Below are 15803 nucleotides of genomic sequence, written 5' to 3' on the forward strand. Positions count from 1 at the left end.
ACTTAGCCTATTTAAGGATAGCATTAAATCTCAGCACATTGTCCAGAGGCTGCTCAGGATCGATGCTAGGAAATGTCCTAGGAAAGTCGTGCCTGTCCTCAGATGCCCTTCCAGAAACCAGCCTAGGAGCCCCGTCTCCCTTAGCTGCAGCAGTTTATGGTCCCCAGCTGAGGCACGCCTGCCCCACTCCCTAGGAGAGATTCCCAGGGCTGCTGAAGCAAGTAACCATAGATTTGGTAACCTAAACAACAGGAATTTCTTCTTCCATGGTTTCGGAGATCATAAGTCTAAAATCAAGGTGTCGGGAGGGCCACGGTCCTTCCAAAGGGTCTAGAGAAGGCTTCCTTCCTGGTCCTCTCTGATCTGTGGAGGCTCCTGTGTGCCAGCCTCCAACTCTCTTTACCTGGTTGTCTTCCCCGCCCCTCTCTTTGTCCAAATCTCTTTCTTTAGGCCCACCCTAAATCCAGTTGGTGACCCATCTCCAAGGCCTTAACTAAGTGCATCTGCAGAGACCCTGTTTCCAAACTGGATGACACTCTGATGTTGTGGAAAGGCATGATTTGGGGGGGAGATATTTTTCAAGAACCCATTATACCCTCTTAGTGGAAATCAGCTCTGCCTCCACCTGAGGCATTTGTTCAGAGAGTAAGCCTCTGTGCTGTGCTGTGCATTGCTGTGGTCTCAATGATTGTCCCCCTCCCTGCACCCTTAGCATGTGGAAGCCTAACCCTAAGGTGAGGGTAGTAGAGAAGGGACCTTTGGGAAGTGGTCTGGTCATAAGGATTGAGTCCTTGTGAATAGATTAGTGTCCTTAAAATAAGAGGCCCCAGAGAGCTAGCTTGGTGCTCCTACCACGTGAAGACCCAGCAGGAAGGTGCTGTCCGTGAGCCAGGAAGCAGGCTCTGTTTTGCCAGTGCCTGGATCTTGGGATTTTCAAGCTCCCAAACAGTGAGAAATAAATGCCTGTGGCTTATAAGCCACCCCGTCTATGGTATCTTTTAAAATAGTAGCTCAAATTGACTAAGCAATTGTCAAAGTTGATATAGGCACAGCATAGAAGGAAACTCTCTCTCTCTCTCTCTCTCTCTCTCTCTCTCTCTCTCACACACACACACACACACACACACACCACTCTTTATAGTGGTCTGAAGGAGGGAAGACTTCTGGGCTCTGGGAGAGAAAGGGGAGAGACCTTCCTCTGGGGAATTGAGTTAGGGAGATCCTGGGGGCCCAGGGATTTGCTTTTGGAAAAAAAGAAAAGATAATTTTCATGACAGAAAATCATGTCAGAAGCACAGAAGGATAAAAGAAGATAGTGTATCTGTGAGGTAATTGTTTCATCCCAGTATGTGCCATGTCTGAGATGGGAGAGAGAATCTGTATTTTTAGATAGGTCTCCAGTGTGATTTTGAAGGATTTGGTGTAAATGCTGGGGGAATAGCTGTTTCATAAAAATATCCTTCCATGCCCCTTGATTGCTCAGGACCTTCGGATCTGCTTTCAACCTTTATAGTGTTCCTTCAGCTAATCTCTGATGTGGCTCCTGAATCAGAATAATTTGAATTGTGATAAGGAATCTTTGTAACGCTGTATTAGGAATTCTTATCCTGGAACTGGTACAACATAGGTGGTTGGGTAACAGCCAATTAGAACCTCTTTAAAATGGCATGAATTGATGTATTTTTAAGTACTTTTATGAAGAGAGAGTCCACAACTTCTTTGGACAGATTCTAAAAGACCCTGTAATATCAATAAAAGGTGGCAGTGATTTAGAAACCACTGCATAAAATCTAAGATTTTAGCTTTCTATTTTGCTATTTTTTTAAAAAAGCATTCATAAGATTCAATTTTGAAATGCACAATGGACCAAACCCCAAGTCATATTATTCTACATCATGATAACTTGTCACTAAAGTGTTTTGTTAGAGTAAATGGAAACACAAGCAAAGTTCAAGCTGAAGAGGAAAAAATCCCTTTCTCATTTTATTCTCAGAAACGAAGTACCTTTGTTCTATAATGCTTTTGGATTTAGTTTCTACCCAGGAGAGGAGTCTCCACTCTGGTTAATGAATGGTTAGGGACAGAATGCTTTTATGTTTATAACCTGGCATTCTAGAAATAACAGGAATACAGAATGAAGGGAAGAAGTATAATTTGTATGCTAATCAAGTTTTACTTGGAACTGTCTTGAGAAGATCTATCTCATTATGCAAAAATAAGGCCTTTATTAACAAATATAAAGTTTAATAAAGAAATATAATTGGTGTTTTACAATTTCTATATGCCTAGAAAACTAGACAGTCTATAAACTTATTTCTAATCAACACTTAATCATATTATTGTTTTAACTTTGGATAATGAATGTCCATGTGAATCTTGGGATTAGGGCCAAATTATTGAAGACATTTTCATCAGTGTGATAGAGCACATAACCTTAGAAAACAGTGTTGCAAATGAATGAACAGATCACTAAGGAGCAGTAATAGATGGTTATTGTTACTGGATGATTCAGAGTCAAACTCGTAGGTTTGTTCTTATTTTTTCATTGTATATCCTTTCACTTTCTCATTCATTTAATGCATGATAACATTGGAAGTATAAGATGACACTACTACTTAGTGAAATGACTTGGGTAGCTATTATTTTACCTCTCTGTATGTGCAGCTTATAACCTCTGCTTGAATTGAAGGACTTTGTTTCTATGCTACAAACTGGCTATGGTGAGGGGAATGACATTTAGTGAGAATATTTGCTATTACTTGTCCTATATAGGCAATGAATTTGGAAAGTGTTCAAGAGAACATTGTTGATGTCTCCTATAGGACCCTACTGCAGGTAACAAGTCATCATTGGGACCAGATCATACTTACCAGCAAGTCCAGCTTGGCACAGATCAGGAGTTGTTCTGTTCCTGTGACCTGATGGGACTCTGCTTTCTTAATTGTGTTCTTAATTCATTTGTCATTAATTACAGCACTGAGCATATAACAAAATTACACAGCATCTATTTTAGTTAAGAGTCTTTTTGGATGGAAATGGCAAGATCCCAATTCAAACATCCAGAAACAAGCAAATAATTTATGTGCTCACAAAGCAAGAAGGACGGGGTAAAAGTGACTTTTGTAATGAAAGGTAAAGGGATTTAAACAACCTATTCCTTCTCTTTGTCATACACACACACACACACACACACACACATGTGCATACACATGCACACAGTAGTGCCCAGCACACACATTTCTTCTTCCATCTACCTTTTAATATTCACTGTGCCTTCTGCAGATGGGTGACTTTTCAGGAGGACATGAAACTTAGCATCCCATAAGTTTGCATTTTCACTGTTCCCTGGCCCAGGCTCTTCGCTGGAAGCTTAAAGAAAACTCTGCCTGACATAGCTTGAGCCAAGTGATCACCTTTGAACCAGTATCTGTGCCCAACAAGGGGAATGATGGAGTACTACACTTAGTCCTTTGGGGTCAAAGCCGGAGGGGTGAGATGTGAAATTGTAAGTCTTCAAAGAGCAGACAGTTTTTACTGATAAACACTGTATTTAGGTTGGTATTGATCTTGAGGATCTTTGATTACATGTAGTCTTCTTGGTGTAGGACAGATGATATATTACTTATTTTTAGACTTATAATCAAAGGTCAGAATCTCAAGACTAAGCAATTCTTAGCGATTGTGGTAGACAGAATGAGGTACCCCTAAAGACATGCATTGTCTGAATCCCCAGAACCTGGGAATACACTAGATTGCATGCAAAGAGGAACTGATTGTTAATTAGGTTATACTGGATTATTTGGGCGAACCCAATGTAATCACAAGATTACATTCTGTGTCTTGTACATAAAAAAAGACACAGAAAAATCATAATCAGAGTGACTCCTCATGAGAGCCTCAGCCTGCCATTGCTGACTTTGAAGATGGAGAAGGAAGCCGATATCCAAGTAAGGCCAGCAGCTTCTAGAACCTTGAAAAAGCCACGCAAAGATACACTTCCAGAGCTTCCAAAAGGAGCACAGTCTGCGGGCACCTTGATGTTAGAGCCCAAGGAGACCAGTTTATGATCTGTAAGCTAATAAATTTGTGTGGTTTTAGCTGCACAATTGTAGTAATTTGTTATAGCAGCAGTAGGAAACTAATACAGTAATCTTAGGAATTAGTCTTCATCATTATCACCAGAAAATACACCAGAATCTGTTTCTGAGTGACTCACGTACTCCTTGTGTTTTTCAAAAGGCTTCTTACACACAGTCTGAAAAAGATAATGTTAAAAAGATTATTTATTTTACTGGTAGTATTTCAAATACAGGCATAAACAAAGAGATTAACGAAGGCAAATTTCCTTCTTACAGTTTTAAAATTAGTGGAACGTATTCTTTATTTTTCATACCAGGAATTGAACCCAGGAGTGCTTAACCACTGAGTCACATCCCCAGTCTGTTTTTTGTTGTTGTTGTTTGGGTTTTGTTTATGTTTTTGTTTTTGTTTTGACAGGGTCTTGCTAAGTTGCTTAGGGCCTCAGTAAGATGCAGAGGCTGGCTTTCAACTTCTGATCCACCCAACTCAGCCTCCTGAGCCACTAGGATTACAAGCATGTGCCCCCCCCCCCGCCCCGTCTGGTGGAAATTTGTTTTTAAACACAACTTTATACCTTCTTTTTTGCACTTATTTAAGATCTTATAATTTATTCCATATTGTAATGTAGTCTTGATACATTGTATTTAACTAGTTCATACTATATTAAGATATTTTGACCAAGCATAATATGCCTCATTATTCCATCATTTAATCCATTATTCTATTTAAATGGCTCATGAACATAATTATGATTTAAACTTTATTGCCTGAATTTTTTTCATGTTTCTACAATGTAATTCTATATTGCACATATATGGGTGAACATCTTTATCTAAAATAGATATGTAGATTCATATGTTGTAGGGCCTACATTTTGGGGATTCTTTTTAATAAAATGAATTAAAAATATAAGTACAGTATTAGGTAATGTGTGGGGCTGCGGTTGTGGCTCAGTGGTCGAGTACTCACCTAGCACATGTGAGGCTCTGGGTTTAATCCTCAGTATCACATAAAGATAAATGAATAAAATGAAGGTATAAAAAAATTAGGTAATGTGAATACTAATTTAGGTTGAAAAATCAATCAGTACAAATTGCATGTTTTAAAAGCAGACAAATACCATGAACATCAGAAGATCCAGAGTATGATACAGTTATAATTTTGTAAATTTGTTGTCTTTAGATCTATATACTTCAAACTTATTTCTTCTCACCTTCTCAGATGTGTGTTGGGGATGGTAGAGTGCATAGAGTTTCATGACTTGATCTTTGGTCTTGTGTTGTCATTACCCAAAAGGACCAGAGGAATGTTCCCAGAGCCTTTCCTATGGCCTGAGAAGACATGGAAGAGACTAGAAGCTCTCCTAATATCAAAACAGATATATCTTCTATTCAACTTCCCTTTTTTTCAAAAGTACCTGGAGCCATTCCAATGGCATTTGGTATGAGCCCAAGGTAGAAGTTGGAATAGAAAGAGAGCACAGACTGGATCAATTTGGTAAAATATTCTTACATTTCAAAATATATGTCACCTACTCTAGGGCTTCCCCAGAGCTGTGGAAGTGACCTCCACAAGTGAAGGAATCTGAAGGTCAATTGCTCTTAGCTCCATGGTTTATGTGCCTCTGTGTCTTTAGTGACTGGTAGTGAAGAACTGCACCTGGTGTGTACCCAAAGTAGAGAAGAGTGAATTTCTACATCCTGCTGTTGACCTTCAATGGAATGATGAGCAAATCCTTCATGAGGTGGAACAGGAGAAGTGGCTCAGACCTTCTCTGTTTTGCTATAGAAGGTGAAGCCTCTCTGTACCTGTTTATGACAGTCTCTTGAAGGACTGTTGACCTTTGCATCCAGACACCCTGGTGATGTGAGTATCATACGTGGTTTTCTGAGCTCTCAACAGGGAAGTTTCTCTAGATGCATAGCTATGTACAGGTGGGTGCCTCCCCCAAGGCAGCATTCTGCCCCCTCCTTGAGTGTGTGTGGAGGGAGATTTATGTTGCATTATCAGTTTCCAGATACATATTTTTTAAAATTGGGAAGTGGGTAGCCTAGGGCCTCAGTGTTTCTATCTTTGTTTATTTGTTATACAGAATTTCCCTTCTCACATGAACTCCTTGAAGACATTTCAGCAGAATGAAATCATGACCTCATGCTTAGTTTCATAGTCCACGAAAAGCTAGATTTTTGGTTATAAAAGTTCAGAGTGAGAGCCCTCCAGACTATTTTTTCCTTACTTAAAAAAAGGGATAAGGAAGCTGATCCACCCCAGATGGATGCTAAGCCTGAAATGAGCTTTGCATACTTACTGAAAAGAGTTCCCACACTTTAGTGTCTTTATTCTACCTTTTAAGATACTCTTGTCCATCTCTTCACAAGACATTGGAAGCAGGAGAATTCTAGTCTTAATGCATTGAAATGAAGATAATGCAAAAAGAAAGTTTTTTTTTCCAAAAATTTTTACTCTGTAAGACTCCTCTTGGGAAAAGGTAGACCTTTATCTGAGTCAAAAGGGAATAAGTGTGTCGGCAATGACAAATGAAGGCTTTGAAGGGATAATTGAAGTAAGGAAGTGGAAAAGTTTGGTGGATTATCCCCAAAGCCTGGATCAGACAAGGACATAAGCCAGGGGCGGCACAAACCTAGTGCGGATGTGCACCCTCACATTCAGAGCTGAGCCTGCTGGGGAGCAGAGACAGAAGAAGAAACAGGAAGAAATGTTTCAGTGCTTCTGCTGCAATGGTGTGTAATCGAGCAGCCAGGGAGTGTGTCGTCTACTTCCTAAGGTTTCCTTTGCCTGCACATTGTCCATGTATGTGCTGGAGGCCTGTGTGTTATCCACCATGTACAAACGTCTGTCCGTATGATTAAATTCGTGTCTTATGCACTGCTGTTAATACTAAATTGAAGATTTTAAAAGTATAGTAGGTGACATTTAATGAGTACTTACTCAGTGCTAGGCTCTGTGCTAGGTGCTTGATAAGTCCCATTTAATACTCTCTCGAGCCTCATGGTGGCTTCATGACCATCCGAGTTAGCTAATAACAATGTCCATCTGTCTGTCTGTCTGTCTATATAAATCCCATCATTGCTGTTTCCATCAATGCCACTCCAGTCCAGGTCCTGAGTGTGCCCTTCTCTCTGCCCAGCATGTCCACTGTCAAACCTCACATGTAGGTATGGTCACATTCTCTTCCACACTGCAACGGAATCTCTGCACACGTTTACACACATATCACATTTCTATAATTATTTGCTTATGTGGATCTCTCTTACCATTATCTCCATGAGTAGTGATTTTATTTTATTTCACTTTTTTTGAGAGTTTAGAATGTGGCAGTTGCTTGGCAGTTGGTATTAAGTAAATGACCACCTGGGTGTCCTTTTTTGTTTGTTTGTTTGTTTGTTTCATTTCCCAGTGATATTTATTGGATAGCAAAATCATAACTATATCTTGAAAAGGTAGCTTGGAACTCTTAATTTCTGCTTTCCTCTTTTTTTTTTATTTTGAGTATCTTGTTGAAAAATATGGAATGTTTCACGAATTTCTGTGTCCTCCTTGTGCAGGGGCCATGCTAATCTTCTCTGTATTGTTCCAATGTTAGTATATGTGCTGTGGAAGCAACCACAACCTGGGTGTCCTTTTAAATAAATGATCAAATATGCCAAGAACTGATTCATGTTATGGGTTTTCATGTAGTTGGAGATCTATTCATGAAAAAGTCTACAGTTCATTTAACACAAAGGCTTCATCCTTAGATCTAGATCTAGGCTCTGTAACTGTGAATGGAAGGGAGAAAGAAAATTTGTGTGTGTGTGTGTGTGTGTGTGTGTGTGTGTGTGTGTGTGTTTTCCTGAACTTGTGCTCTAATGCCAAAGTCAATTACAGATGATGTAGACATTTTTTTTATTATTTATGTTTCTCTTCTCTAATTGAGAATAGATTGTATTTACATTTTGCAAAGAGATGAACAAAATTTTAATTTATTAATAATGTGTAAATTTCATAAATCACTGACGGTTGTTAATGTTAACATTATTAAAATGGATATAACATCTCCATTTAAATTGGATGCTTTTGTCTTTCCTATTAAAATAATTCACCACCCACAAGTTTTTAAAAAATTAAAAATTAATGTGACAATTCAGTCTATTGTTTATTAATTCAATTTGATCCTGTGATCAAACTAAATTGATGAATGAGCTAATATTAAGTATATGATTGCCTCCTTGCAAGAAATTTTCAGAGGTTACCTCTTAAATTATTCTAGGATATAGTGTTTTTCTAAAAAGTAAAAATAGAATGTGAAATGAAATCAAGTCTCATATTTTTGTATATTGATATTAGTTTATCACCTTGCCTCACTACCTGATGTATAGTTCTCTTTTATTTCTAATTCTATGTAGAAAAATATGATTCCATTATTTTTATAAACAGTATATGAATATAGTTACTCTTTCATGTATGGTTCCCATACAGATTCCTGACAGAAGATTCTATAAAATTATGAAACCCGGGTCTCCTGCTTTCACCTTTGAACAGAGACTGAGCTCATCCATGGGTCACTGTAGTTCCAAAGTTGTAAAGGAATCATTCTGATCACACTTAGGTTTCATTCATATGGATTTAAAAGGAGATGCATGGTTTAAACATGGACAAGTAACACAGAAACTTTCTCCTTCACATTGAGCGAGATAATCAGTTCTGCTTTCTGGGCCTATTTCAAATCTTATTTTTAAATCTCCTATTGCATAAAACAACTAAAGCAAAAAATTCTGTAAGCATTTCATTATACAGGCTAAAAGCCTCCATCCATTTGAAATAGCAATGTACACAGTTCCCTGTAGTGATTTGCACAGGGTGACCTTGAACCCAGGGTTCCTGGAGAGATCCTGGAGAGGTTGCTTGAAGAGTGAGAAGAATCTAGGCCCATGGGGATTTAGCCACCCTGACCTCCTTTTTTTTTTTTCTACAAGTAAATTTCACTTACATATATTTTATTGAACAAGAATATTTTCATGATCTCATTTGCAACCAAATGTTTCTGCTGGATTCTTCTGTTTGGCCAAAAGTAAAAGCCTTCTCTTTAGAGCAAATGCCATCACATTCTGAGTCACATCTCCTTGCTAACCACTCCTCTCTGGACAAACATTGTGATTCTATGCTCCAGTAACTGCCACTCTTTTATTTTCCAAGCTCTTTCAGTGCTCACCTGAAAACATTTTTAAAAATCTGTAACTTCACAGGAAAGGAAGTTATTGCCCATGGAAGAGAGTTGGGACAGAGCTCAGAATATAGATTTACCTGGAGCTGGTCATGGACTGAGACCAAAGGAAAGTGAGATTAGATAAATGAGGAGGGAGGGAGAAGAATCCCTTGGACACCGATGCTTTTCTTCACGCAGTCCTCGCCTTGCTCATATTCCCCCTGCATCTTATTCTGTGAAAAGAGATTTTATTGAGAATCAGGAGAGCTCAGCATCAGAGATTTCCTTTACCTTCAAATTCTTGTCCCCAGTGCTGGTTGGAGTCACCCAGATTCCTCTTTTGGGTAGGTATTGGAAGGCAGGTAGACCTTCCCTGTTTGTAGGCTGCAAATACACAGTAGTTCCGGTGACAATGGGTTATCAGTTATCTCCAATTTTTTAGGGGTAGAAGAAGATATTTTTTACTGTAATAAAAGGCAATCAGTAAATCCTACCACCTACCAGATTAAAAGAGGTTTGGCTGGTACAGCATTCCACAGAGAGAAGGAGCAGGTCATTATTCCGGGATAATGCTTCTGAAACACAATATTGTCAATGTGTATTGGTCCCCTGCTAGTAGATGGATGCAGTGGCAAAGGCAGCATATTTATTTTTTAATCAGGAGACTTCTTCTGGTGATGCAGTTACAGCCTTGCGATCACCTTTCTTGTTTTACCAAGTGGAAGGTTGTAGATGTAATCATCCTTCCTGATGGGGGCCTGGTGTCGCAAAGTGGCAGAAGTGAGCCCAGTGAGGATGGTCTGGCTGTACACAGATTAATTTAGTAAACACTTTTGACACAGAGGTTAGTCATTGAAGAACTGCTTAGTGCTGTAAATGATGGATTTTTTGATGATACACCTCAAGTCTTAGTTATATTCCTGCCAATTATGACTTAATATGTCTGCTTTCTCAATAAAATGAGCTAGCTGTTAACACATGAGATGACAGACTTAATTTGATTTCTGGGTATGACATTGCTTCATGTGTAGGTTAAGGTTACTTTAGTGGCCAGGTAGTTGTAAAAACACTATATTACCCAGACTCATCTGGTCCAACTTTGTATTTACATTCAGCAAAGCAATAGCTATCTTTTATTGAGCACTTGCAATGTGTTAAGTACTAAATTCTAAGGAATTCACATAAATTTTTCATTATCTCTATACTATTTAAAAAATGTGAGGTAGATATTCTCCTTTTACTGGGGAAGAAATTAGAGCTCAGGGGAATGACCTGTGAAAGACCACATAGCTAATGAAGGGTAGGACTTGACTCAGCTGGGTTGGGTATCAATCACCAGCCCTTTAAATCATAGTATCTTTGCCATTACGAGTAGGCTCTTTGGACCAGAAGTATCAGTGTCATATTAAAATGCATAATTTATGATTGAAGTATGGACATTTTATGTATGTATTATATATCAAAATGCATTCTACTGTCATGTATGACTAAAATAATAAATAAATAAATAGATAGATAAATAGATAAATAAATAAATAAATAATATTGCCAAGATGCCTCTGGGGGGAAAAATGCATAATTTTATACCCTATCCCAGACCTACTTAATCTGAATCTTCATTCTAATGCTTGCTGACATATTTTGCTTAAATAAAGGCTTTGAGCCCTGGTAGGAGCTGAAGACTCTTTTGTAGGGGATGTGAAAACTGATGACAGTGTGGGAGGTTGGGACCTTTCTCCTAACATGGAAGGAGCACGGTGTTTCTAGTTTCAATGAGGAGGGGCTAAAGGGAGTCTATAGAAAGTGTCACTGTGAAATCCTAAAAGAAAATAATATTAAATTCAAGAAAGATATTTTGATGTGCTTAAGCATTTTTTAAAATAAAAATTATTTCCTCTTATGCTACCATATAAAATCATTTGGTTCTTGATTCTTGGACACTCTGCTTCCTATGACAGCCTTATATTTCATTCCATGGGAAACATTTGTAAAGGCCCTTCATTATAAAGGCCCTTCATTTAAATTTAATGAAACCAAATTACTGACTATGCTGGCCCCTTTTAAAATAGATGGCAAATTTTTGTAGGAAATTTAAATTTTTAACATATTTGCTAGTGATGTACTTAATCTTTATAGTTCTGAAATGCTTTCTTAAAATTCAACCGATAAGGGTGCAGTGGCACACACGTCTATAATGCCTTGGGAGGTTGAGGCAGCAGGATCTCAAGTTCAAAGCCAGCCTTGGCAACAGTGAGGCTCTAAGCAACTTGGTGAGACTGTGTCTCTAAATAAAATACAAAATAGGGCTGGGAGTGTAGCTTAGTGGTTGAGTGCCTCTGAATTCAATTCCTAGTACCTCCCCCCCCAAAAAATTCAATGAATAAAGTTGACATTTGTACATTTGAAAAAATAACCTTTTTCTTTTAAGTTTAAAGGATTGCATTCACTAATGAAGCTCCAGGAAATATATTACAAGTGGTTTTTCTTTTCTTTTTCTTTTTAAGAGAGAGAGAGAATTTTTTTTTAATATTTATTTTTTTTAGTTTTCAGCGGACACAACATCTTTGTTTGTATGTGGTGCTGAGGATCGAACCCGGGCCGCAAGCCTGCCAGGCGAGCGCGCTACCGCTTGAGCCACATCCCCAGCCCCTACAAGTGGTTTTTCAACATTGAATAGTATTCAATTCAGGATTTTGAACAGACCCTAGAAGAAGCATGATGACATAGATTTAAATATAAGAAAGTAAAAACCAAATCCTGAAGATAAAAGCCTAATTAGTTTTATCATGCTTTATAATATTACTTTTGTTAACTTCAATTGTTTGAATAATAGCAGAAATATAATTGTTATTTCAGGATCCATGCTATCTGTTAGCTTTGATATAACCATAGTGGTAATATAATGGATTGAGTTGGGGCATTGGACAAATCATCACAGACAGGCTTTGGAAACAGGTAGAAATGGATGGACATTGTGAGTCAGCTTTCCATTCTTATAACAAATGCCTGAGATATTTGTTAGCTTATAAAGGTAAAAAATTTATTTTAGCCCACAGATTTAGAGGTTCTAGTCCCTGATGGCAGAAGCCCTTTTTTTAGGTCTCTGGTTGGGGATTCCACATAGCACATGGCAGAACAAAACTTACTTGGTATTTAAGAAGCTAAGAGAGGAAGAGGAAGGGGAGGAAGGGGCCAAGTCCCATAGTCCTTTTGAGAGCACACCCCTAATGACGTAAGGACTTCCCACTGGACCCCCTTCTCAAAAGTTCTACCATTGTCCAAGAGTGCCATGCTAGGGACCCCCATTTAACACAAGGGCTTTGGAGTAAACTTATGGTCCAAACTATAGCAGGTATCTACCTTTGCAGATGACACTTGTCTTGTAGTGGACTGTGGTGACACCCTCATCCCCCCAAAAAGTGCTATAGCATTCCAATATGCCTAACATAACCTGTTTGTTAGATTTAAAGCATGTCAATAATTGCAAATACTTGAGTAACAGATGTGGTAAGAAGAAAAGGAATGTCATATAAAATTTCCACATTGAAAAATAAACTATAAGTAGAAAATATTTATCAATCTTTTTACCCACGACGAAATAAAATTTAATTCTTCATGGACAGTGCCGGCACATTTTTCTGGGACATTTTTGTTGTTTTAAAATATGCACCACTGTGGCCCATAGATTTTTTATAACCTTTTTCATAATCCTTGATCTATTAAGCAATTTGAAAGTGAGTCTATAATTTCATTGCAAGGAAAGAATAACAGTTTTGTGGGCATTTCAACTTTTATAAAATGTGATTTTGAGTGAATAGCATTCTTTTCCCCCAAGATAAGCGGCTAACCTTAAAAGTTAGTTAATGACTGATTGGTGTTATTTTTCGACTGATGGCCCATTTGGAGAACTAACCACATTCTTCTCACCTGTCTTTAAAAAGTACTGTGTAATCTAGAAAGCCCGGCAGTTTCTATCTTAACCACATTGCTCTGCTTTTGACAGTCTCTCTTTCTCCCTCCCTCCCCCCCCCCTCTCTCTCTCTCAATGGGTCACTTAACCTTTCAGATGCTCTGTCTCTCTTGTTGCATGTACAATAGCCATTTTATGTTTCAATATTTGTGAAGATATTTTAAATACAAATGAAGGATTTTAATTTAAATTAAAATTCAAGAACACACATTCTTCCTAAAATCAATCTTTCAATTGGGTAAAAATTCTAATCCATAGATACTTTCCATTAATGTTAATTTGCCTATTTTCAGACAATTAGAATACATTTTTTTTCTTTGCAAGGAATCATTTTAAGATTCATCCTAACTTCAGAAACTTTAAAATATGAAAAAAAAATAGTTTATAGAGTGTAGGGATTGGCTGACTAAATGCTTCCCAGTTGTGATTGTAGTTTATGTCCTGGAGACAATGTGGTATCTTGATTGCCTGGAATCAGAGACAGAAGATAGGACCAGAGTCTTGTCTCAGCTGCTTACAGATTGTGTGACTTTGAATAGGCCACTTTCAGACCTTTCCGATGCTCCTTTATTGTGTCTGCAGATAAGGAGAAAACACTTGTTAGGACTAAATGAGGATCAATGCTGGAATTTTGTGTTGTGTTACTCTCTGTAGTATGTTTCTCTGGGATTATGTTTTACTGCCTTTTCCACCACTTCTCAAAGGGACTTCTGAGTTGTAGGATTCCACTTTCCTTTAAACACAGTTTTGAACATTTCTTTAATTTTTTTTTTTTTTGCTATGAACATAGCTTGTAGAAACCAAGGATTAAGTTATTTTGATATTTTTAATACACCTTATTTTTTCAAGCAATTTCAGGTTCACAGCAGTATTCAACACAAAGTGCAGAGTTCCCATCCCCGCAACACCTGCACTGCCACTCCTCCACCAGAGATGTCGATTTGCTGCAGACCATGTGCCTACACTGACGTGGCATTATCACCCCAAGTCTACAGCTTGCATCAGGGATTTTTTTTTTTTTTTTGGTTCCAAGGCTTGAACTCAGGTGCATTTAACCACTGAGCCACATCCTCAGCCCTTTTTATGTTTGAATTTGAGACCTGTTCTTGCTAAATTGCTTAGCGCAACAGGGTTTACTTTGGTGTTGTCCACTTGGCAGGTCTGGACAAATGTGTAAGGACATGTATCCACCCTTGCATATCATCAGGAATGATTTCACTGTCCTGAGTCTTCTGTGCTCATGACACTGGTTCAGCCTTTCCTCCCCAAACCTCTTGAGAACCACCAGTGTCTTTACCATCTCCATGGATTGTCTTACAGAAAGTTGTATAGTGGCAATCGTACAATAGTAGCCTTTTCAGGTTGGCTTCTTTCATTTAGTAATATGCACTTAACATTCTTCAAGGTATTTTCATGTAGCTCATTTATTTTTAATATTAAATAATATTCCATTGCCTGTGTGAACCACAGTTTATTTATCCACTGTCCGGAGGCAGGACGTGCTGGTTGCTTCCAGATTCGGGCAATGATGAATCAAGTTCCTATAAACATCTGTGTGCAGGTTTTTGTGCAGTTCTAAGTTTTCAGTTCCTTTGGGTAAATACCAAGGAGCACCTTGGGTAGATCTACAGTATGAGTGTGTTTAGTTTAGTAAAAAGCCACCACACTGTCTTTTGAACTGGCTGTCATTGTCATTCCCATCAGCAATGAATGGACATTTCCCTTGCTCTACATCTCACCATGCCCAGGTTTGGTGTCATCAGGGTTCTTGAATTTGGCCACTCTGACTTGTGTGTAGTGGTGTCTCATTGTTGTTTTAATCTGCATTTCCCTGGTGACATTTGATGTGTAACATTTGTCATATCCTTTCATGCCACACACATATCTTCTTTGGTGTGATGTTCATTGATGTCTTTGGTCCTTTTTTAAAAAAAAAATGTTACATTTTAATTGTTCTTTGACTGTTTGGGACAGCAGTCTTGACAGACATGTCTTTCACCAACAGTTTCTTCCTGATTGTGCCTCTTTTGTTCATTCTCTCGATACTTCCTTTTGTTTTTGATGCAGCATGTGAGGTACATGACCAATCTTCGTAAATATTCTATGGCAAATTGTTTTTTGGGGGCAAGTACTGGAGATTGAACTAAGGGGGGGGATAGTTTACCACTGAGCTATATCCTTAGTCCTTTTTAAAAATAGGGTCTTGCTAAGTCACTGAGGGTCTTACTAAGTAGCTGAGGCTGACTTTGAACTTGCTATCCTCCTGCCTCAGCCTCCCAGGTCGCTGGCATGAAACGGACCACTGGGCCAGCTGTATAGATATTTTAAGGAAGGTTATTTACAGAAGGGTGAAAAGTTGTTATATATAATGAATTCTGCCTATGAATTATTTTGTTCAAATCTTATGTCCTGCTTGGATTTTGTCTATTAAAGATAGAAATAAAAATACTAAATTTTCTAATAACCTATTTCTCATTTTATTTCTAACACTTTTTATGGATAAATAGTATATGATTTGACCAAAACTTTCATGATTTCACATATTCA

The 15803-nt window shown here is 38.1% G+C and overlaps 1 protein-coding gene and 1 non-coding gene across 4 annotated transcripts in view; one reads left to right on the forward strand and one right to left on the reverse strand.

Annotated features, from left to right (window-relative positions):
- Itgbl1 (integrin subunit beta like 1) overlaps window positions 1-15803 on the forward strand; it is a 218586-nt gene that overhangs the window by 137455 nt on the left and 65328 nt on the right. The window lies entirely within an intron of this gene.
- Window positions 7602-7704, reverse strand: LOC120888825 (U6 spliceosomal RNA). Its single transcript, XR_005732496.2, has one exon. It is a non-coding gene; the product is annotated as a U6 spliceosomal RNA (small nuclear RNA).

Source organism: Ictidomys tridecemlineatus, chromosome 6 (genome assembly GCF_052094955.1).
Source record: "Ictidomys tridecemlineatus isolate mIctTri1 chromosome 6, mIctTri1.hap1, whole genome shotgun sequence".
NCBI lineage: Eukaryota > Metazoa > Chordata > Mammalia > Rodentia > Sciuridae > Ictidomys > Ictidomys tridecemlineatus.